The 24,251-nt window shown below is 40.3% G+C and overlaps 1 protein-coding gene across 3 annotated transcripts in view; it reads left to right on the top strand.

Moving 5' to 3' along the window:
- The first annotated feature begins 4,506 nt into the window (after positions 1-4,506).
- The window catches only part of KLF3 (KLF transcription factor 3), a 58,511-nt gene continuing 38,766 nt past the window's right edge, over positions 4,507-24,251 (top strand). Inside the window, exons 1-3 of one of the 3 annotated variants that reach the window (XM_073001140.2) lie at positions 4,509-5,567; positions 10,904-10,953; positions 23,254-23,414. The gene's annotated coding sequence lies outside the window, so the exon portion shown is untranslated. Of the gene's footprint in view, positions 5,568-10,903; positions 10,954-23,253; positions 23,415-24,251 lie in introns of all 3 variants that reach the window. The other 2 variants (XM_073001143.2, XM_020786194.3) reach the window with 2 other exon arrangements.

Raw genomic sequence — 24,251 nt, 5'->3', positions numbered from 1 at the left:
ACACCAAATTCTTATATTGCCTATACTTCCTGTGTAACCTCTCCAGATCTTGTTGAAAAGCAGTTCCCACTATCTGTAGTCAACATAAACGAGAGTGGTGGATGACAGGACAGTAACATCTGGATTGCCATAAATTGCCCACCCTGAATTAAGATTATGTATCAAAGTAACCAAGGCCATTATTTGAGTTTTTCCCTCTGGAGTTATCAAAGAAAAGACACTGCCTTGCACGTAAATATTCTAGTCATATTTCTAAAATAAGTATATAATTTGAACCCAATTCAAACATTCAAAAAAGATTCAAAGAGAACATGTGAGAAAGGGGAGCAGGTGACCCTGCTTTCTTTGTTCTCCATGTGTAGAGTAGAGATGTGTGGAAGCCATCCACCCCCTCCATGTCCAAATAGAAGGGCACACCTATTGGGACCAACTGCATAGAGCCTGATTCTTATCCAGGTCTATGGCAGTATGTACAAGTTTACAGTTCTCTGTGGAGACCCCCTTCCTGTGAGTAGGAAAACACAAACTGCAAGACGAGGCCAAAAACAGATTGAAGAGGCCAGGCAGATGGGATTCTGGTCAGGGCAGCAGCAGTTGCAAAGCTGGTTACCCTGTTTTATTTTTATTTTTCCCCTTCTTTTTTTAGCTGCCCGGAGAAAGCCCCCAGTGGCTTTCTAAGGCAGCCACCGGAAGGAAGGGAGTGAGTAACTTTAATAGGGCAATAGGCGCAATCCTCTTTGATTCCTTCTTAAAACAGCAGTGCAGGAAACCTGCTGTTCTCTTCACTGTTTCCATCTGTTCTCTCTGCCCTTGCTTCCTTGTTTCTGGGATTGAAACTAGCAATGGTGTAGCCACAAGACTTTGATGATTTAATTAATGACTCTGCAGCAGATAATGCAGAGAAATTTAGTTTTATAATATGAAAAGCACATCCCCCTTTATCCTCCTGAGTTTTTTTTTCTTTTTCCTCACTTCTACATCAGTGCGGTGTAGTGCAGAGAGTGAAAGACTGGGACTCCCAAAAACAGGGTTCAAATCCACACTTGGCCATGGAAATTCACTTGGGGGAGTGGAACTGGTAAAATTACTCCCAAAATATCTCACTTAACTTGAAAACCTTATTAGGGTCACTTTAAATACATAATAACAACAACAATATTTGAATGCAAGATTTAGGAGAGTACCACTCCGCCCTGTGGCTAAGCCACCTCAGAAACATGCAGATACTGCTGATTCAGTTTGTTTTGACACATTTGTCTGAAAACAGTGCACATCTCTAGTAAAAAGTGTGAATGGGAAAACCTCCACTATCTATGGAAGCGGGGCGGCTTACAAAATCATAAAATATCATTAAATAACAATAAAAACAGCACAATCAAAATAAACAACACTCATAATCAAAAAAACATTTTAACATTAATATAGCATGATCAAGATGGGGAATAAAAGAACAGAAAAGATAGTATTCAAGAATTGACATGAGGGAAAGCCTGCCTGAAGAGCCAAGTTTTTAAATGGCTCTTAAAAACACCCAGCGAGGGAGTCAGGCGGATCTCTGATGGAAGGCTGTTCCATAGTCGATGGGCCACTGCCGAGAAAGCCTGGTTTCTTGTTCTTTCTTTCCAGGCCTCTCTCGGCGTTAGGCCCCTCAACCGACCCTCCTGGCTATATCAAATAATTCGGGTAGATCTGGGTGGGAGAAGACAATCTGCCAAATACCAAGGTCCCAAACCATTCATGATCACAAACATGATGGAGAGAAAGAAAAACAACACTGGAGTGGGAATGGACAGTACACTCCCTATTATGACAAGTTAATTTAAACAATTTTTAACACCTGAACAGGACTATTCCTCCCCCACCTCCAATTTCCATTCAACCTTTTGGTATACTACATATAACTCTACGTATAGGGCTTCCAAGATTTGTGAGATATGTAAGGAATGGTTCTACCACTGCAACCACCACCTCATAGTGAGTTTCCATGGCCAATCGGGGATTTGAACCCAAGTTTCCTGAGTCCTAGTCTTGACTCTCTACTACACTGCACTGGCTCATTCCTATCCCTCCCATACCATATCCCTTTTGTCCCCAACTGACTGCTTTATACTATTTGACAGCAGCACCCATTCCAATAGAACTTCCTGAGAGGCCTTTCCCTTTATTCATCCCCATTAAATCTATTTGCCTTGCTCATCCTGACAAATGCAGCATCACTGCTTAGAGAAACTGCTAGGCCGTCAAACCAGGAAAATCTGAAGTGAAATAGATACAGGCAGGGTTCAGTGCCTCTCTTCCGTTAGATGTTCCCATTGGGAAAGATGGAGGAGAGAGGAGAGGTTATTACATGAGACTGGTCATGTTTAGATGCCTCTAATCAGCACAACACCATCAGCTGTGCTCTCAATGGCTCTTCCCATTGGGAAAAGAAGACAGGATGTTGCACAACGCTAGTCAAAGACACTTGAATTGCTATGGACCATCATTGCATAACCATATGCTCTCCAATGGTCTTTCCTAATGGGAAGGCAATTGAGAAGGTGATGTGAAAGGAGAGCTGAAAACTTCAAGTTTTAGCTTGGCTAGCAATGTCAGCTGAGCTTTTTCAGGCTCTTGCTACATGTTGCACGAAGCACCGGAGTAACTAAAGAGGCATCCTCAGAACTCAGGAAGAAAGAAATTCTGAAAGATACTTGTACGGGATTGCCAGTTCTTGTGTCTTGTACAGTAGTTCCAGACAGCAGACTTGCAACTGCTGGACACTTGTCACCTAGTTCTTTATTATGGGGCTCCCTACAATGCAAGAGCCTGTCTGGAACAAGTAGAATAACAAGCTTGCAGAGGTGCATCCAGGTGTTCAACTGGTATCAAGCCAATGTCTACAGGGTGAATCAGCAAAAAGTCTAGAATCATTGCAATGCTGTATCCCCCATCTTATCTGATGAAGGTAGGCTGGATGGATACCAAATTCCACAAAGTTGACTCAGCAGGATCCCCTAATGTTCTTTGAGTCCTTTTAGGTTCAGTGATGTTGCAATTAGGATTCAAGTGTAATCTCAGGATAGATGTTCCAAATGTGATGGAATCATTTGATCATGCATTCTCTGGCCATGAGAACAGATGCTTTGGAGAGAGTTCAGACCACTTCCATCACATTTTAGAGTATGTGTGGGCAGTGACAGTGCTCTAAATGTTTTTGCACTGCAGCTTTCTCACTATCCCTAACAATAACAAGGGCTGACAGGAACAACAAGCCAAAAACATCTGGACAGCCAACACTGTCCCTTCCTGCATCAGAAGATATGTATCTTTACCCTGAATTGGTCTTCAGAGATCCCGATCTAAAAACCATCATTTATTTTGTGGAAGATCGAGTAATTCTGAAACATAGGATTTGAATGCTTCTTCACATAACCTAACTGCTTGGGCTGATATCTAAGGCCATATTGTTCATAAGGCTGACGAACTTGAAGCCTAGGGCCCCGCAGGGTCAATTTTTTTATTTGTATTTTTTTGCTGAGGCACCCTAGGGCTCCAATGATTAAAGGCCTTCTGCACTCCATGGAGGAGGTCAGAAATACCTGAAAGCCTAGCAGTCCAGACATGGGTTAATACATCCCTGCTGGTATCCAGCTCATAATGAGGGGGAAATCATCACCATACCTGTCATGGACAGTCGCCACACACTGAGGGGCATAGACTTTTTAAGCAACCCATAAAGTTTTCCAAACTGCATTAATCCAGGATCTCTTTATTGATGGAAAGGCAGAATATAAATAAATTTAAGGAATGAATAAAGATGTTAGGCCTACTACAGTGACAGGTACCTCAGACAGCAGATTTGGGGCACCAGAAAACTTAAACTCACTCATTATGCTTTTAAGTAATAGGTAAACAGAGTATTCCATCTCATGTCTGACAAGGGCCAAGCTAAGTTTCGCCATGGCTATCTATGTCCCTACTAGATCAATAGGTAAACAGCAAGTGAAATGTTAGTTTAAAATACTCCTGTAGTAAATTATGAATGAAAGCCAGTTTGGTGTTATGATACAGTATTATCTAACTAGAACACAGAAGATCTGGGTTCAAAACCCCATGGGGGCATAGAACCTTCAGGGGAACAACAACAAACCACTGCTTGATCATCTCACATACTTCGAAAACCTGTCAAGGTTGCCCCCAGTTGGAAAAGGCACAGTTGGCAGCACAAAACAACAAATTATGAAATGTTCAAACAATTCTCTAAATGGTGTGTGTGATGTGTCTTTTGAAAACCCACATTGCTATACTGGACTGTGTAATAATTTTTTTTAAGTTCCATAGGTAAAGAGGACACCATCCACCTGCTATGGGTTACGTGTGCCGTTGTCTTACTTTTGTGTGCCTTTGTGATGACCAAGCTAATTGAGCGGCAGGAGTCTCCTCCCGCCTCTGTCAGCGAGCACCTCCCTTCCTTCCCTTCGGGCTTTTTTGGGGGGCGTTGGTGCCGCTGTTGTTGTTTTTCGCTGCTGCAGGTTTGCTTCCAGGGAGGGTGTGCGCGTCTGTGTGTGTGTGTGTGCAATTCCGAGCCGGGTGCCAGGTGCACACGCCTCTTTTCCTGACAAGGGACGACAAGGAGAAGGTGGAGAAGGCGGAGGGAGGCTGAGGCGTACAGCAGCTAGAAGGGCCAGTTTGTCAGCGGGGCGGCCCCACCTCATCTCTCTGGGTGCTGGGGGTAATTAGTAGCTAAGTTGTGTGTGAGGAGGAGTCGTCGTCTTCTGTCTGCCTCCCGGGGAAAGGGAAGAGTCAGTGCGTGCCCGACTTGTTTGTGTCTGTGCGGGTGTGTGTATGTGTGGGAGAGAGAGAGGGCGGGAGCCAAAGAGTAACTCGCCTCGCCCCGACCCCTGGCTGGGATTGTTGTGTGCGGAGGCCTCCGCCCAAACGAAGCTGAAGGGAGACGCCCTGCCCGCTCGCTCGCTCGCCCGCCCGGCTGGCTTTGAGTGATTCGCGGGCGCCCCTCCCTGACCCGACCCTCCCTCTCCCTCCCTCCTTCCTTCCCGCCCTCTTAGTTACCCCGCCGGCCAAGGGAGCCTGGCAGAGCGAGCGGCGCCGGCGTCATGTGACAGCGCTGCCTAGTGCCAGGAGCCCTGCCTGCCTGCGTGAGGGAAGAAGAGGAGACTGCAAAGGGAAAGGAGGGAGGGGGGGAGAGAGAAAAAAAAGAGACGCTCCGACGGACGGACGGACGGACGGACTGAGGTGCTGCTGGGGCGGCGGGGGCTTATTCGCGGGGGGAGAAAGGCACACGGAGAGGGGGGGGAAAAAAGAAAGAGGGCCGGCTCTCCCCACACCTCGCGGCTGAGTTCCTGAGGACCCCAAGGAAGAGAGGAGAGAGAGAAAAAACCCTCGGTTGTCCACCGGGGAGAAAACGAGCACCGTTCTCTCTTCCGCCAACTCCGCGAAGGGAAAGAAAAGGAAAAAGAAAGTAAAGAAAGAAAGCAGCGGAGAGGGAAACTTAAGCAGCAATTTCGGCGTCGGGGAGGGGGACTGTCGGCGTCGTCTTGGTTTTGCCCCACTTGGCGAACGGAAAAGTAAGTCGCGCGGAAAAAAAGGGGGAGGAGAGAGAGGTGGCGGCGGCGGCGGCGACTCCGAGCAAAGCGACGTGTCTAGTTTTTTTTTGGGGGGGGAGAGGAGGAGTTGGAGGAGGAGAGGTAACCGGGAGGTATTGGAAGCGGGGGAGGGGGGAAGAGACGCCGGGGGTGGGGTGGGAGGGGGGTGGGAGACAAGGTGCTCTTCTGGGCCGAGGGGCGACCGGAGCTCGTTTGACGCGGGCAGAAAGTGGGGTGATGGAAAGTGGCTGCTTTGGAGGAGAGGAGAGACACGAGTTCGCGCGTTCCTCCCCCGGAACGAAAGTGGCTTTGGCCAATTCGGCGAGAATTGCCTTTTTTGCAGCTGCGAAAGTTGTGTGTGTGAGGGATGGGGATGGGGAGGGAGGAGGAGAAGGAAGAGGAGAAGCCCCCCCTTCTTTTTCCATCATTCGGGGTGTGGAAGTGAGAGGGAGAGAGATCTTGACACTTGGATTGCAAGGTGTCAGTTTCATGGCTGGAGGGACTCATTCTGCAGCCTTGCCTTCGCATAGAGACCCACGGACCTGCACTTGTTGGATGTGTTTGAAAGACGTCCTGTATGTTCCCTCTTTGTTGTGGGGTTTTAAAAAACCACTTTTTTTTCCTCGTTTGGCAAAAAAAAAAAAAGCACCAGACATCGTGTTTTCTGCAGCTGTGTGAAGATATGGAATATGAGAGGGATCTAACAAACACAGTGACGCTCCACTTACATCATTACATTATTGAAGAAATCTCATATTAAGGTGTAGTTAGAATCCACATATTAGGGAGATCTACTTTAGTTATCTTTCCAATGGAGAAGGAAAATCCTGGGAGTATATTCAGGATGTATAATTTCTGCTCAGGTTGCTGGACTCTGTGCATTTCAAGAAGAGGATATCACATCTTTGTAACTTTGGATTTAGTACCTAGTGTGCTCAAGGCTCATTATCATAAGATTCCACTCTACAGTGCTTTGTTCAACGTAGTTGTTGTTTAAGTAAAATATAATTCTGTACTTGTTTTATCTTCATTGCCAAAGAGAGACAACCAATGGAAGTCAACGAAGTTTCTCTCTCACACATTTTATAGTAACATCATCTGTATTGCATTGTGTTTGGGAGAAACATATCATCACCTAGGCATCACTTTGAATATAAATAATTGGAAAGAATATTGACATTTAGCTGCCTTTCTTCCTTTGAAAGTTGCTTTTCTTGTGTTTAAAGGTGTTAATACTTGGATATTTGTCAAATGCAAGTTTCATATTCAAATGGCATACACAGAGAATGTAACTATCAAAAGACTTCTACTTCTTTAGGAAATTATATTAAAATTATTTCAGTGGCAAGCTTCCACTTCGATTAAGGTTGGTTTTCTTCTGAGTGCTGACAATAATAAATGAAATTGATCACATCCTTTTAAATTTCTGTTTATGGGCTTGTAGGTACACTGTCAGTTGAGCAGTACATCTTGCAGAGTTGTGTGTGGCCTTTTGTAAAGGCAGGAAGTGCCACAGTTCACAGGCTGAATGTTTTGAGTTGCTGGGAAAATCCTAACCATCCAGTGATGCTGGGGCCTTCTATGCTTGAAACTAGCATTTTAAATCTGTGAAATTCTGTCTTTTGTACTGAGTTCCAAACAGTGCACTATTTGCTGTCTTTCTATAGAGTAATTTTAGAAGCCTCTTTTAGTTTGTTCAATGAATTGCTTACATAAGAGGACTCAGATCTAGCTTACCTCAATAGTTTGACTTGGGAATAACATATTTACCTAACTTTGCTCTTTAGACTTTAAACATCCAGGGTTTTAGATTCTCTCTCCCTTCCCAACCAAAAGAAAAGAATAGTTTGTGAGTTTTATTATTTTGTAATAATTTATATTATTTGTAGTTTAGAATTTATAATACCTTATATTTTACTTTGGAATAAATCCCATTAGGCTCATTTGTCTATACAGTAATTCTGAGGAACCATATGTAGGGGACCTTAAGATTATATGTGTGATTGTGGAAACGTAAAATACAGGAAATAAAAAAATAGATACTCCAGTTAGAAAATTATTATCAGTTAGCAAAATGGATCCAGCCTAGCCTAAATACTTTTAATCCTCAGTAATTTAATTGCAAAGACTTTAAGTCAGTGAGACTAAATTAATATTCTTAGGAATCTATAGTAGACAGTTGAAGATTGGTTGATGGAAATCAAACATAACTGATAGGATTCTGGCCATTATATTATACTTTACAAATGAATACTATGAAAAGTAGTACAATAAATGTAAGCTAAACATACAATAGATATCTAAAGTTGGCTTCACGGAGGATATTATGATTTACCAGTTCAGGTAAATCACAGTTTACGGTGACAAAGATGAATCTTTGCAACCATTGGCCTGTGATGCAACCTTATGAAGAAGATTCAAAGCTTCTGTTTCTGTTTTTAATTAACCACAATTAGGGTGGCACCTAAATGCTAAACTGTAGCTAGTCCTTATTATGGTTTGTTGGAAATGAGCTGTTTTTGTAACCTATGGTTTTCATGTAGTTTATTTTAAAAAAAGTAGATAAGACTAACCACAGTTTGTCAGGTCTAGAAATAATTGCAAGATAGAATAATTTTAAAAAACAGCAATAAAAGCTTCTGAATCCATTCATTACAGACAGCCAAGGGAGCAGAGGAAAGGTGGGAGCATATGAGTCCAAGGATTCTTTTAGTTTATTCAGATTTCAATAAACCATGTTTTATAATAAAATCTGAACACCAGCTTGCTATCTGCCTTGATATTCTTTTTCTGTAATCCGTCCCAGTGGTCTGCAAACTTTTATTTAAGGTAAAAAAAATTCCTTTATGTTATGTGTTATAACATGTTCTAAGGATAATTTGTGACATTATCCTTAGAACATGTTTCAGTGGCCTCTCATACAGGAGAGTGGCTGTATTATTCCTCTGATAACACACTATTCATTTTGTTTACTTTTTGAAAGAGTAGGTTTAGTTGGGCTTGGTTCTACATCTTGATAGCCTTTTTTTCCCCTTGTCCATAATGTTAGCATTTTTAAAAGGAGAACTGTACAGTTAGTTCAAGGTTAATAATGTTGAGCTGCATGAGATTAAAACATACATACCACACATTGTGGTTTATGTTGTCTAGTATAGATATTAGCCCAGTGTTTATCAAAGGCAGGTCTCCTTTATAGAGACAGTAGTTTTTATTCACACCCAGTGACTAAAGACTTACACTCTGTTTGTTTGTTTGTTTGTTTGTTAGCTAGCTAGTTTGTTCTGCTTTTTGCTTTTTAAAAAATCCAGCTGCACATGAATAGAGGGGTCAGGGAGGGCCACCTAAATGTTTCTCTGTGCTTTCTTTCCAGCCCAGCCAGCAGAGCTGTTTCCTGTTCTTTGTTTCAAGGCTGGGGTTTGCGTCATACATTCCAAGTAGCATATGTGTGCTCTTTCCTGTTTCAGGCTGTTTTCTGGTAGATCAGTAGCCCAGACCCAACCCCTTGTCACTGCCCTGCAACTCCCAGTCCCCACCCAGTGTATTATCATGTCTCCACACACTCATGATTGCCTGCACAGCCTGTGTTATGTCACCACAAGAAGCCTGCATTCACCTTTTAACTCACACGCTCTGTCTCTGATATACACTTACTTGAGTGATTAAAGATTCCTTATCTGAATTTGAGTTTTGAAAGGAAAGTTGAAGAGTTGACTTTTCTTCAGAAAAAAACAACTTATAGTAGTGTGAATTAGTAATACGTAATTCCACCATTACCTATATATCTAAAGTGGAGAATGGGGGCTGGGAGAATTAGGCCAATTATTAATTTATGTTAAAGTGTATTATTTTTGAAAAGTTTGATATGAATTATTTCTCATTGTAGTTTTGCTGAGCCTAACATCACTGTGGTCATGCCAATAGTTTTTGGAGTATTTAAAGCACATTTCAAGTGTTTAATGTACTTTATTTTCATTATTTTGCTCAGGAAAGAATAAAACTTCTTGATGTCTACCCAAGGAAACATTTTTGAACAAAATGGGAAATTATTATTATTAGAATTGAAATGTACACCCTGTTTCATTGAATTCAGCTTTGCCTCACTGGGCCTACTCTAGCTGTTATTACTTTTCAACCAGCATGTTTTATTCCTAAATTATTCTTGTCCAGTCTTCTTATTTAAACCTTATAGTTAACAAGATCTCAATGCACTTTAACAATTGTAAAAGTGCTTCCTTATTTTGGAACAGACAAGTGTAATTTCTAGATACTATGGAAAATCTTGAACATTCTGCTAATATGGTAGCATATCAGGCTGGGAACTAAGAATACATTCACAATGAGAGTATGTAGGCAGAAGAGGAAGTTCTGAAAGAGAACTTGGAACATCTGCATTATTATTCTTGTTTTTACTAATAAATGAGCTAAAGATTTATTTTGCAGATAATCAAGTATTCTTGATGAAGATTGCATGGCAATTTATGATTGTGAAATTAAGGACTATGTTATGTATTTGAGGTGAAATCCACTTAGGTCAGCTAAAACAATGCTGTTAATTTCAACATTTGGCTTTAGATGTTGCTCAGGATAAAAGAAAAATACACTAAGATGGGATAGCATTTCCTCATCTTTTGCAATTATCCCCATGTGCACAAAGAAAGTTTGCAGCTCTTCTTCTTCCATAAGTTTTGCACTGATTTTTCTGTGGTAGTTTAAGGATTGTTACAGAGTATTCTCAAAGGCTTTCACAACCAGGATCCAGTAGTTGTTGTAGGTTTTTCAGGCTGTTCAGCTGTGTTCTGGCGGTTTTTCCTAACGTTTTGCCAGTCTCTGTGGCTGGCATCTTCAGAGGACAGGAATTAGAACACAGACAGAGTTTACCTCAAATGTACAACTTTCTGGAACTTATTATTGTCAACACTGGTGTTTATTATAGTCTCCTATGCTAATCTAAATGAGGTTTGTCCATGGAAGAGACTTCTGTATGTCTCTGTATCACAGGTGTAAAGATATTTATCTGAATGAAATGGAATTTATTGGCATGGTGTTATGTTCAGGTGAATGTTTATTCACATCCATGTCCCCATCTGCAATCTGCCTCAAGGGATCATGCAAAACAACATCTGACAAGAGTTCATTTGGGATTTACAGAGCATACTACAGTATGGCCAAAGTGAGACTTTTTAAGATCTCATTGATTTTAACCAAATCTTGCCTCTCTGTCCCATTTAAAATCATTGCAACTTCAAAATGCTCAACTTTTGGTTATTATACAGTTCTGTGTACATATGTATTTACAATATTTTTCTTTTCCTCCACAGAAGTACAACTATCAGGGTATTTGCACATAAAACAGAAGCTAATCATTTTGGTAAGTTTTGTTTGCAAATATTCATTTTTCTCTCTTGTACCTATTAAGATATCAAAATGTATTAAGAGTTCTAGTTCAGTACAAACTGGACATTATTTACATGAACATAAAGGATATGAAGTAATTTCTCAGTTCCATGTTCACAATGCTGCAATCCCATTGCTTAGTGTAATGAGTTACATTAGAGTAGACCCACTGACTCAATGCTGATTTGGTAAGTCAACTCCTTGATACACTCTATTGATTCAAATGTGCTGCTCTAGTTGCATCTTACTTTAACATAGAAAGTTGTTAAGCTGTAGACCCATTTGAAATCAAGGGGTTGACTCACCAAATCCCCACTGATTCAGTGGGCCTACTCTAGTTCAACTTATTATGCTGAGCAACAGGATCTCAGCCAGTGTTTCAAGGCAAACTGTCAAGAGTTTAACTCCTGCAAATGTCACACTTCTAGCATGAGAGTAAGATGAATGCTTTTTCTCCTAAGGTTTTTCTAATATGTACATGGTGCCTATGTAAAACCAGTGTCTTTTTCCTTTGTAGAGCAAAGCGCACACAGAGTTTGAACACATACACACACTCACAAGGACTGGCTGTCCAAAAAGGCAAAATAATCCTGATCATTGCTTCTGATTTTTACAAGTTAATGAAACAAGACAGCAGCTGTCACAGTTTGTCTACATAATCTGAGTAAAAGGCATTCTTGCAAATGCAGAAATTCTCATCAAGATTCACACAAAATATGCCAACATCTTTGCAGTGGAGGGAAAATAGTGGTTCCTTGTTTTTTTAGACATAGATGAAGGAGTTACATTCCTAATGAAAGCTCTTTTTTCCTTTTGACTTTGGATGGCAGAAGATAATGTGATGCAGAAAACGGCAATCTCAGTTTAACCCTGGTTTCTGAAACTGGCATTTTAAAATGTACCAATTAGTGTTAACCACAGTTCCACTTTTAGAGGACACAGGAAATTGCTCTTAATTTGAAGCAAAAACTTCTAAACTGTTCCTCTCAGCCATGCCAATGGAAAAGTGAGGAACATATGAGCCTGGGGTATGTCGCATGTTGTATTAAATTGTGGTGTGTCATGAGGTACATGTGTGGGCACTGTAATGTTGCCATGATTTTATACAATAGGATATTTAATGCTAAGGATTTTTATTTTGAATTTCAAAAACTTCACAGGGCAGCTTCTGTATTATAATAAAAATGAAAATATACGTATAGGCTATCTGAAAATTGAGTCGTGGCAACTGGGCTTCTTTCTTATTAATTTGAGACATTTCGCTACTCATCCACGTAGCTTCTTAGTCTGAGGAGAGTTGGTAGGAGACCCCTGATATATCCTCCACACTGGTTTCACTTCCCTCTGGTCTGAATAGGTTTGCTAACAGTTGTTAACAGTGGTCTTTCTGGTTGGTATGGTCCTGATTTTTCTGGGGACGGATGAAATGGTAGTGCGATAAATAGGAGACACATAGGCCTCCACCCCTGTTGAGTGAGGGATTTTCTATATGCACATTTTCTTTATACATACCTACCAACTCAGACTAAAGAAGCGACTTGAATGAGTAGCAAAACGTCTCAACCAAATAAGAAAGAAGTTCAGTTGTTATGACTCAACTTCTAGGTGCCCTCACCTGGATGACTGAGAATCTTCACAGATAGATACATATAGGCTGTTTACAAAAACTGAAATAGCAGAGCAGCATAAAACAGGATCAAGTAGATATCTGATAATGTATGGGAATTTTTATTTTACTTTATACGCTCTTGATGCTAGATGGTAGAAGCAAAATAAGCTTCTTTGGGATTCTGTGGATGAGATGTCATTGGCTCCCACTGTATTTGTGATGATGGAAGAGGGGGAATTAAAAACAATAACTCCACACTGCTGTTACAGGCTTGTATGGATGATGTTCCTTTTTTTAAAACCAGTGTTTTTACTAGTACCTCCCAAATGTGAATATATTTGCATGAAATTAAATTAGTCTAATCTCTAATTTCAGATTAACATTTGAGGGGCAAAAAATTTTATAGAAGACATTTGTCCCAGTCCTAGTTGTTTCTTTAAAACAGGAGAGTTTTGACGCACAAGTTATACCCACTACTAAAAAGGGCTTCATACATACATATGGTATGGGAAGTTTGCATACATTCTTTGTACATTCTTTGTATAAATTACACTTCGTATGAAGCTCTAAACTGGGGACATAGGCTGCTATCATAACTGTGGATGCATTGGTTGCTTGTGATCTCGTTTTTGGAGACCAATTGTGCTTTGTATTCAGTATCCCTTGGATTGCTGCCACTCAATCTGATGTATGTCCTGTAGGTTTAAGATTAAAATCTTAGATTGTCAGTGATCTGCATTTGAACTGTATGTCAGTGGCCTTCTTCACACACAACACTAAACTGGGATTTAGGCTGTGTTCACAGATCAGAACAAGTCTGAGCAAAGCCTCAAGTCACGACCTTTCTTCCTCCCAGAAAGAGAATTTCTGCAAACTTTAATTTCACTGTGCACCAAAAGCTTGTTATGTTTAAGCCAGAGGTTATGGTTTAAAATAAATTCCGACCAATTAAGTGAGCAAAACAGTCTTGAGTTTAAAGCTGGTTTGTTTCAAAACTAAGCAGAGTTTGCTTTAAATCACAGTCTTCAGATTGAATATAAAGGCATAAATTGAAGAGCAAACCAGTTTTCATGGATAGTGAAATGAAACCTGCTAGTTTCAAGGGGAACTAGCATGAATGGCACAAGTCCTTATGGCTTCCAAGAGAAAGAGAGGGAGTTGAGTCTGGAGTTTTGCTTTTCATTCTAGCCTGTGCACATAGTATTAAGTAATAGCCTCTAGTTAACTCTGCAGTTGTACAAATTCATGAGTATTCATTGTATATTTAGATATTCATTCCTTATTTATATATGTATTTTAAAAACTCGACTAATTTTCTGTGCACGTTAATAGAGAAAGGAATGTTAAAATATTTTCTTCTTCAGGTGCTAACTTTCTACAGATAACCAGATTGCTCTGATGTATATGAGAATGAAATATGCAATTCACACCTGTATTTTGGCAGGGTACGGTACTGAGAAGTCTTATTAGTACCCAAATTAGTTGTAGCAAGACATTTGGAAAATATTCAAATTCATTTGAATCAGTGGCTTTACATTAAAGCCACGTGCTCAAACTTTATATTAGGTAAGATTCAACAGGGATGGGATTTTTATATTTCATAGTCTCCCACCTTCAAAATTCACCTGGAATCCCCCAGGAAAAACTTTGATAGTGGAAAAGCACAAACAACAAACATAGATAAGGTAGTTCTGTGAGAGATTTCCTGTGTATATCTTAATAGGTAGCAAGATTACACGTCCCATGAAGCCTTGCACTAACACCCAGACACCATTGCTATACTGCTACCGCCGCCTTCAAACCTAAAACACATGGAACAAAGTGGAATGGCAGTGCCGAAATGTCTGTTTTGCTTATTATTTGTGTTGTCCCAACTCACAGAATTCTACCTGCAGGATTCCAGGGCAATTGTTGAAGTGGGAGTCCTTGAACTATGAAAATCCCGTCCCTAAGATTCTGTTCAGTTCGGTAGAATATTGCAGCCAAAATCCTGTTACAGTTACACAAACAAGTAGCTTTTTAGCAGCAGATTGCCATAAGTAACCCCCATAGGCATTACTTGTTTGCACGCTGACTCAATATCTGAACTTATAGCAGTTCACCACGAAAAGTGACACCTTTTGCATAACTACATGACAAGCTTTCTGCCTGTATGTTTTACATATGATAACAGGAATATAAGTTATTAAAATAGTCACTTTTTGCAAATCATCCAAACAAAGACAGGTAAAATAGCTATTTCTACCAATGATCTTAAAAATTAAAATAACTTGATATTTTTACATATATTATTGAGACTAAATAAAGTATACAAATAAAATGTTTAAAGTGTAAAAATAAAATATTTCACACGAAGTGGAATGCAGATATTTGAAATCATTTGTAAATGTTGAACATACTGATATCTACAAGGGGGTGCTGATAAGTATTGAGCCTTTCCCAGAAAAAAATGAGCTAGGAAGCTGTAACTGCCACACTATTCTACATATTCTCCCCAGGAAGTCAGTGCACTTGTGACATCTGTCCTGCAGCTTCTTAAGTTCCTGCAAATAAAATTCTTCCAACTGCTGGTGTGACCACTCATTTGCAGCATTAGTTGCCTCCAGAACACTCTGAAATCGTTGTCCCTTTAGGTGTTTTTTGAGTTTGGGGAACACATAATAGTCAGAAGGAGTCAGGTCGGGAGAATAGGGTAGATGGGGCATCACTTGAAAGCCTAAGGAGGTCAGATTTGTCATTGTTTCACCTGCAGTGTGTGACATTGTGTTGTCATGCAACAGGATGACACCTTTGGAGAGCTTTCCTCAACGCTTTTCCCTGATGTTTTGCCTCAACTTCGTCAATAAAGCACATAGTATTTTGCATTGATGGTTGTATCCTGTTGGAGGTAGTCCACCAGCAGAACTCCCTTCTTATCCCAAAAAACTGTTGCCATTTGCTTCTGCACCGACCTTTGCACTCAGAAATTCTTTGGCCTGGAGGAACTACTGTGCCTCCATTCCTTAGACTGTTCCTTTGTCTCAGGATCATAACAGTAGATCCATGTCTCATCACCAGTTACCAGTTTGCCCAGGAAATCTGACTCATTTCTTGCAAAATGTTCCAAAACAGCCACTGATGACTCCACACGTTTCCTCTTTTGTTCGATTGTCAAAAGTTTGGGGATCCACTTTGTTGCCAGCTTTCTCATTTCCAAGTCGTGGATAATGGCACCAACTCTCTCACGTGATATTCTCATATATATAGCAATACTTTTGGCTGATATTTGGCGGTCCTCCATGATCATGTCATGGATGACTTTCACATTTGCAGGCACAGAGACAGAAACAGGCCTTCCATTGGGTTTTTCACTTTCAACACCGAAATGGCCAGTTTTAAAATTGCCAACCCAACATTTAACTGTTGCTTTTGAAGAGCCACTGTCACCCATAGTTTGTGACTTTTCATCATGGATCTACTTTGCACCTTTCCCTTGGAGAAACAGGAACTTGATTAAGGTCCTATGCTGTTCCACATTGAACTTTTCTGGAGGTGCCGCCATGTTCACTTTGTACCTGAACATGAAAGATAAGTTAAAATCATAGGTAGTTGGTTTTTGCACCATTGAATACAGACCAATTGGCCAATATACCCTGCAATTTATAGCTTCCTAGCTCAGTTTTTTCTGGGAAAGGCTCAATACTTATTAGCACCCCCTCATATATGCTTTTGTAGTTGTAATGTTTGTAAATATACTCAATATGGTGTAGTACAGTGGTCCCCAAGTGCGGATTTGAACCCAGGTCTCCTGAGTCCTAGTCTGTCACTCTATCCACTAGCGGACAGAGTGACAGACTAGGACTCAGGAGACCTGGGTTCAAATCCACACGGCCATGGATGCTGATGGGGGCAGGGGGGTGTAGAACTGCTAGAATCCTTCCTTAAATATCTCACCTTGACAGACCTATGAGGAGTGACATAGGTTGGTTCCGACTTGATGGCACATAACAACATCTATAACTGTTGAAGATGCTGATATTTACATGTTTCTGTAGTTGCAATGGTTTCTGAGTTGTAAGTTTGTAGAATAGGTAAAGCATGTAGATAGGAAGGAGAGATAATCTTATGCCTGTAGAAGAGTCTTTAATTTTTTAAAAATGCTGAGCTTCTGCTGTTCAGTCAGCATGGCACTTCAGTGTTTTCATTCCAACACTGCTTTTTCCAGTCCATAATCTGACATTGGTGGCGCTGTGGAGGGACGTGGTGGCGCTGTGGGCTAAACCGCAGAAGCCTGTGCTGCAGGGTCAGAAGACCAGCAGTCGTAAGATCGAATCCACGCGACGGACTGAGCGCCCGTCACTTGTCCCAGCTCCCGCCAACCTAGCGGTTCGAAAGCATGCAAATGCAAGTAGATAAATAGGGACCACCTTGGTGGGAAGGTAACAGCATTCCGTATCTAAGTCGCACTGGCCATGTGACCACGGAAGATTGTCTTCGGACAAAACGCTGGCTCTATGGCTTGGAAACGGGGATGAGCACTGCCCCCTAGAGTCGGACACGACTGGACAAAAAAAATTGTCAAGGGGAACCTTTACCTTTACCTTAATCTGACATTTGGCAGACTTAGCTTAAAATTTACTAAAGGAACAAATTTAACTCTTCCCTATATTGAGGCGTCTTCTAGTGCCAAGGCTTCCTTATAATGTTCTTAATAAGCATTGCTGATGTATTTCAAATGGAACTAGCATGGCATTTATGTACATTAAAAAGAAAGCTAACATTGCCATAGACTTTAAATACTAAGGCTTTCTGTAATGGAAAAAATGTATATTTCTGTCTGGTATAGGCAGCTTGAAAACCATCTCTTCTGGGGCAGGGGGCTTAGGGTTAAGGTTAATTCATCATTTTATTTATCGTTGTCATTGCTTTTTTCTGTTTTTGTTATTTTCCTGAGATCTAAGAGTAAGAATTCCTATGTTTAATATGCATAGTCACACACACCCCGGTTGTTGTAGCTCAGATAGATCGTTATGCTCTACTCAGGGTGCAGTCATGCCTGATCATACTGGATAGGGTTGCTTTAATAAGAGCAATCTCCCTTCAAGTAACTCTTCTGTCTGCTGAAGAATTGTTCCGTCGTGTTCCCCCCAAAATAGAACTTCATGGATCGAAATCAGGCTGGAGAATATTTTTCAGTGTGTCGTATGAATACTGGGAAATGAATTGGACCACTCCACAAGGGTGATCTATTTTCCCATGCAGTCACACCCTAAGGCAACGTTGAAGGCCTTCCCCTCTAGAGAAATGTTCTACCTGCTGATTAAGAGTTATATTGGCACCCATGCTTGGGCCAATTCTAGGAAAAACTAATATCCCAGTTGAGGGATGCACGTAATACCTCTCCCACCTTAAGTTCAGATTTGCAAGGACACGAAGAGTAGTTATTTTGGCCAGGTATGATGGTGGGTCTCTGCTGCTGTCACCTAAAGGAATATGCATGTGCACATAACTGAGGGCCAATTTTTTTTCTTATAAGGAAATTGGGATTGGATTGTACCCTCTTCCAAATCCGTTCTGACAGAACTTTCTGCTTTCTGAGGCCAAGCTGCTCACCCGCGCTGCTACTAGCTCAAGAAGAATTCTTTACTGCTCACACCACTTGTAACCCTTTCCCTGTGGTAACTGCTAAAAAATATTACCTTGCAGTGGTACATTGCATGGAAATCTCAGGTGGTCTTCACTCACAGATTCACTGCTTGAAAGTTTTCACAGCATATCTAGATTCTTTCTATGGTAAAAGCAAGTCACCTGCTCTGCCACAGTATCGTTCCTTATAGCTTTACATGCTTCTTCCCTCTTTAAAATAATCTGTGCATGCCTGACCCAGTCTTACATCTGTTGTTCTCCAGATGTAAAGAACAAATATATTTGGTCTTAATAGTTTTAGGTTCTCTCATTGTTGGATTGTAAGTCCAGCTAAAATGCAAGCACCTTATTCAGTTCCTGACTCCCTAGAATTCATTTTACAACCTGCTTACGTTTAACTAAAGGAACACAAATAATTCAGTTAGTCAGTTCTTCATCGGACTGTATTGCACACCAATACTATAAACAATTGTTTAAGTCTCAAATCAGCATCTGCTTTGTTTCACACTCAACTTTGTAAAATATTTAGTTCATCTTGACTAGCAAGAGGGGCCCCATCAAGTCACACTTAGGATATATTGAGATTCACAATTCTCACATTCTAATATAACAGTTCCTCTTTCAAGAAAAGTTAAAGCCCCAAGAATTCTGGTGAACAGTATTGCAGGGTATGCCAGGTCCCTTATTGGGAGAAATGCAGCAAATATTATTATTATTATTATTATTATTATTATTATTATTATTATTATTATTATTATTATTATTATTAATAATAATAATAATAATAATAATAATAATAATAATAATAATAATAATAATAATAATAATAATAATAATAATAATAATAATAATAATAATAATAATAATAATAATAATAATAATAATAGTTATCATCATCTTAGAACTGCAAAGGGAAGGGACCTTATGGATCATTGAGTCCAGCCTCTGTCAAGGAGGCAAAATGGGGAAACAAACTCCCAGCCTCTGGCTCCACAGCTCGATACCTAAACTGGACTATCCAGCAGTTTTTTCACTGTCTCATTTGCTTGTGAGGAACAGGGTCAAAGTGTTCTTGTCCCCCCAATTCCCCTGGCAGCCATTCATCTTTGCAATGTTACCAACATTGAATTGTGAAGAATTGCAGAACATAGCAGTGTAACAGGCCCTGCTACTCTGAGGCTTTCCCAAGCAATGTCTGTGAGACAGCCCCAGAGGACTACCTCTTATTTGGTGCTCTGCTTTCAAGCATTCCAGATCTAATGTCTCAGTAAATTCTTATCATGTGGATGGTTCAAAACCTTGATTTTTCAGCCAAGGTTTTGAAACATCCTGCTGGCATCTTATTAAAAATTATGCAAGTGTAAATCCACTGGTACAAATTTCAGTGGTGCATTGCCACAGCGTGGGCATTTAGTGTTGTGTGCCAAGTCAGCCAACTGGTGTGCACCAGCAAATACCTATGTTGTCTTCCTAACTTGTGGCAATTTAACACTCAGATTCACACCAACAGATTTATGCTAGCAGACATAAACAAGATTCTGGCCACAGTGTTAAGAGTTTACCTAATCCAGTGATGGCAAACCTATGGCATGCATGCCACCCTTTCTGCCAGCACGCGAGCAGTAAGTTGCCGGATTGCTCCTCTCCCCCCCCCCACACACACAGCCAAACCTGAGAAGGGCAGCTGCAGCCGCAGTGCTAGCACTTCTGCAGGTGGATCAGGAGCAGCTGGTGTTGGTGGCGGATCCAGAGTGGGGTCTCAAGGCACATCTGTGCCAGGGATTCCCCCTTCCACTGCCACTTCCAGCTCCGTCGCTGCCACTTCCTGTTCTGCCACTGCCACCCGCTGGGTTTTTTGTTGTTGTTTTCGGTTTGGGCAGGCAAGCCCAAAAAGGTTCACCACCACTGATCCTAGTCTAAAGCTCAAGAAGCCAAGAGTCTGAGCAGTGGCTGTGCAGCAGAACTATCACAAGTTTTACTTCTAGCATATTTTGTTTTGTGACAATTCCTATATTTTGATAGCTCGTGTACACTCAGTATATTAACACAATGTAGTCAGAGGTTGGGAGGGGGAGGAAGAGAGCTCAGCTTGGTGACCTGCTTGGCTCAGCTTGAGGCCTCCTTAGCTTGCATACCTCTAAGGCTGGCGATCCTTGATTAGTGCTGACTGCAGTTGAATCAAACTTACTGTTGAGTTATGAGATACTTAGTGTGATGTAGTGTATAGAATGATGGATTAGGATTCAGACATCTCTGCTCAGCCATAGCAACTCCCTAAGTAGGCAGGGGAACTTGTAAAACCACTCCTTAAATATTCCACTTACCTTGAAAATCCTATTAGGGTTACTATAAGTCAGTGCCACATAAAAACAGCAACAGACAGTTGAGTTAAGCTCGATTAGAGTTATTTTTAGATGGAATTTGATACCAATTTCAAATCCTGGTTTCATATTTTGGTTAAAATAAAATACTGTACAGTGGAGGAGAGGAATTTGCTTCCCGGAAGAGGGAAGGAGCATTTGGTGCCACAAGTAGGGATCTAAAAATCTGGAAGGAGGAGAGGTTCGTTAGAAAAGGGAGATACTGTAGGTGTGCAATTAAAGAGTTTCCCTCCTCAGATCATTTCCAAATTAGCTTGCTTTGTTTAGTGATAGTTCTGCAGGAGTTAAGCACAGGATTTCTTTGAAGTTATATTTCTCAAATATTAAGGGCTATTCGAACTATGCCTCCAATATTAATGTGCTTTTATGGTTTGTTTGTAAAAATTTAAATAGGGACATCCAAAAATGGGGTAGTGGTTTTTGCATGCTTGAGGGACTTTTTGATGTGCAGAAATATTTTTGTTTTAATTTAGAAGAGGAAAAGGGACATTTAGAACCTCTATAGGCTTGGAGGTGTCTTTTCAGAAAGGATAAGAAAGGAGAGTAAGGAGGAATTAATAGGGAATTAGGCTTATTGAGCCTTTATTTCTTGTAGAAATTAGTAATGGATTGAAAGGAAACATGTTATGGAATTTGAACATGACAGAGAAGAGTGTCCTTTTTCTTCTTCTTATAGGGTGCCCTCTTATTCTACTGTGGCTAGATTTTGCCCAAGTCTTAAAATATCACGTTTAACATTTTCAGATGTTTTCAGAGGCTTGGTCTTTCTTCTTGCTCAACTTTTTGTCTGTGTTTCTTGTGAACGCAATAGCTTGGGACAGGAAACCAGATAACATTCTGGTTTGATAAGAGAGCAGCACATTGTCTCCTGGAGGTGGCAGGAGGCTTTCAGTAAGGTTTAACCAATACAAAATTTATGGGTGATTGAGTTCCACAAAACATTATGTCAGAGGAATAGGGGTGTTGTTGTTTTTTTAGTGGAAAAGGCTAACGCATATTATTGATGCTGTCTTGTATAGATACATGTCTAAGAAAGGCTTAACTAAAACTATTTATCATAGTAGGTATCATTATATGCATACGGTTGCTTTTATAGTTTCAGACTGAAAGTTATTCTTAAACAGAAAAGCAGTCTTGTGATGTCTCCCTTAATTATTTCCTGCTGCCTAGGGGAATGGATTCTGTGTGTGATGTGGTGGATAAAGTGATGGAGTAGGACTCAGAGAACAGGTTTCAAATCTCCACTTGGCCATGAAAATATATTGGGGGAGTGGAAATGGTAAAACCACTCCTTGAATACTTACCTTGAAAGCCCTATTAGGGTCCCACTTGATACATAGCACACACACACAGGGGAATGGTATCAACCTTTAACGGTTATTTTCATGTTGTCTGACCCAGTCAGTATACAATAAAGTTGTTCCTTGATTTCCTCCAGTTTATCATAGGATTCCTCTAAGCCTGCAACTTAAAATCATAAACTTCAGGAGATTAATGATAGAAAACAGTATTTCATCATTAGAGCCAGGATGTGGAACACATTCTCTCTCTCTCTCCAACTTTTCTTTCTTAATAATGAGTGGTATCTTGTTAATATTCTGTTTTTTATCTACTTATTGTTACTTATCAATAGCTTATGTAGGCATGTCTTTGAAGTGTTGCTAATATTCATGTATGTGTAATTTTCTTCATCTGTTAACCAGTGAATTTGTGTGTGTGTGTGTGTGTGTGTGTGTGTGCACGCGTGCGTGCGTGCGTGTGTGTGTGTGTGTGTGTGTGTGTGTGTGTGTGTGTGTGTGTGTGTGTGTGTGTGTGTTATTTGTTTGATATCCCTATTTCTCTTACAAACCACTTTGAAGACCTTTACCTTTTCCAGTGTCTCTGTTGGACCATTCTCTTCTATATTTTCATCTAATTTTTGTTACATTTTGTAGTTACCGGGTACAAATGAGGGGTTCCATGTAATGAAATGCTAATAGAATCATCATATGTGCTAAAGATCTTTGTTAGAACAGAATAGGCAAATATTTTCTTCGGCTGTTTTATTCAGAGGTGTGTGTATGTGTCGTTCTTTCTTTCCCTCTCTGTCTCACAAACACATGCAAAATAAATTTCTGTGATTAAGTCACAGAATCTTTGAATGGGATAAAATAGTTTCCTAGTTAAACTAGTGCTGTCCCTTGTTAGTATTTTAGATTATCCTCAAAATAGGAGTTAGTTTGTTAGAGGTAGTAGCAGTTTATTTTATTTATTTATTTATTTATTTATTTATTTATTTATTTATTTATTTATTTATTTATTTATTTATTTATTTATTTATTTATTTAACTTATATGCCGCCCACTCTACCCAGGGGTCTCTGGGCGGCTTACAACAATTTAATTCAATTAAAATACAATAAAAGATAAAATGATTAAAATACAATTAAAATAGATACTCTAAAATATAGGGCTGTATTTGTTCTTATCCTTAAATCCTGGAGGCATAGATGAAACCCATTGGGACTTCCTCTCACTGCTTGGCGTGTTCTTCTTCATTTGATATAGTTTGAGGTCATGGACTGTAGAGTACACATTATAGATGGTTCATAATTTACAAGAGCAAATCCTTATGGCTCATAGTATGCAAGTAACCCAGCAGGAGCTTTTATCTCTTCTAGGTAATGGTAAAGCTTCCCCTTGACAGTCGTGTCCAACTCTAGGGGGCGGTGCTCATCTCCATTTCCAACCCATAGAGCTAACGTTCGTCCAAAGACAATCTTCCGTGGTCACGTGGCCAGCACAACTAGACACGGAACACCGTTACCTTCCCACCGTGGTGGTACCTATTTATCTACTTGCATTTTGCACTTTGCATGCTTTCGAACCGCTAGGTTGGTGGGAGCTGGGACAAGCGACGTGGGCTCACTCCGGCACGTGGATTTGATCTTACGACTGCAGGTCTTCTGACCTTGCAGCACAGAGGCTTCTGTGGTTTAACCCACAGCACCACCACGTCGCTTTATCACTTCTAGGAATTCACAGATTAGCTTACTTTGTTTTGTGATTGGTCCTTAGGACTTAAATTTTTTTTTTTTTGAAGTCTGAGTTCCCAAACACAAATAATGGCTAATTATAGGCTATCTCTTTCTGCCCTGAAGAAAAATGTAATTGTTTCTGAAAAGAGAAAACTTGCAGTCCAGCACTTAGAGTAGTATGTCATGCACTAAGGGAGTGGTATATTAAATAAATATTCAGAAGACAAGTTATACTGAGTGCATGAGGATTTAAAATGCTTCGATTAAAAAAAAGCACATTGTTTCTACCAGGCCCACACAGCTACGTCATGCATTCTCATTTGCATGGAAGGCAGCAGGATGTACACACATGCATTCACACCGAAGTCCTTCTATTCTCTGAAAGTCCATTTCTCTTCTCTTGTAAGCTACATGTCAAATTGCGTTAGTTTAAAGTGCTAGAAACAACCAGTTGGGAAGTATTATTATTTCCTTGGGTGCTTACGTAAGAGTGTAGCTAGAACACTTTATCCTGTAGCTAATTCACAGATTTCCACCTTATTAGAATGAAACATCCATGTTGCTGAAATCTAGCACAAGAACTTATTTTGTGCCTTTTTTCTTTTTCTTTTTCTTAATTTCAAGAGTGAGGGGAAATAAAT

The sequence above is a fragment of the Pogona vitticeps genome, chromosome 5, assembly GCF_051106095.1.
Source record: "Pogona vitticeps strain Pit_001003342236 chromosome 5, PviZW2.1, whole genome shotgun sequence".
NCBI lineage: Eukaryota > Metazoa > Chordata > Lepidosauria > Squamata > Agamidae > Pogona > Pogona vitticeps.
This window is presented reverse-complemented; position numbering and strand designations above follow the sequence as displayed.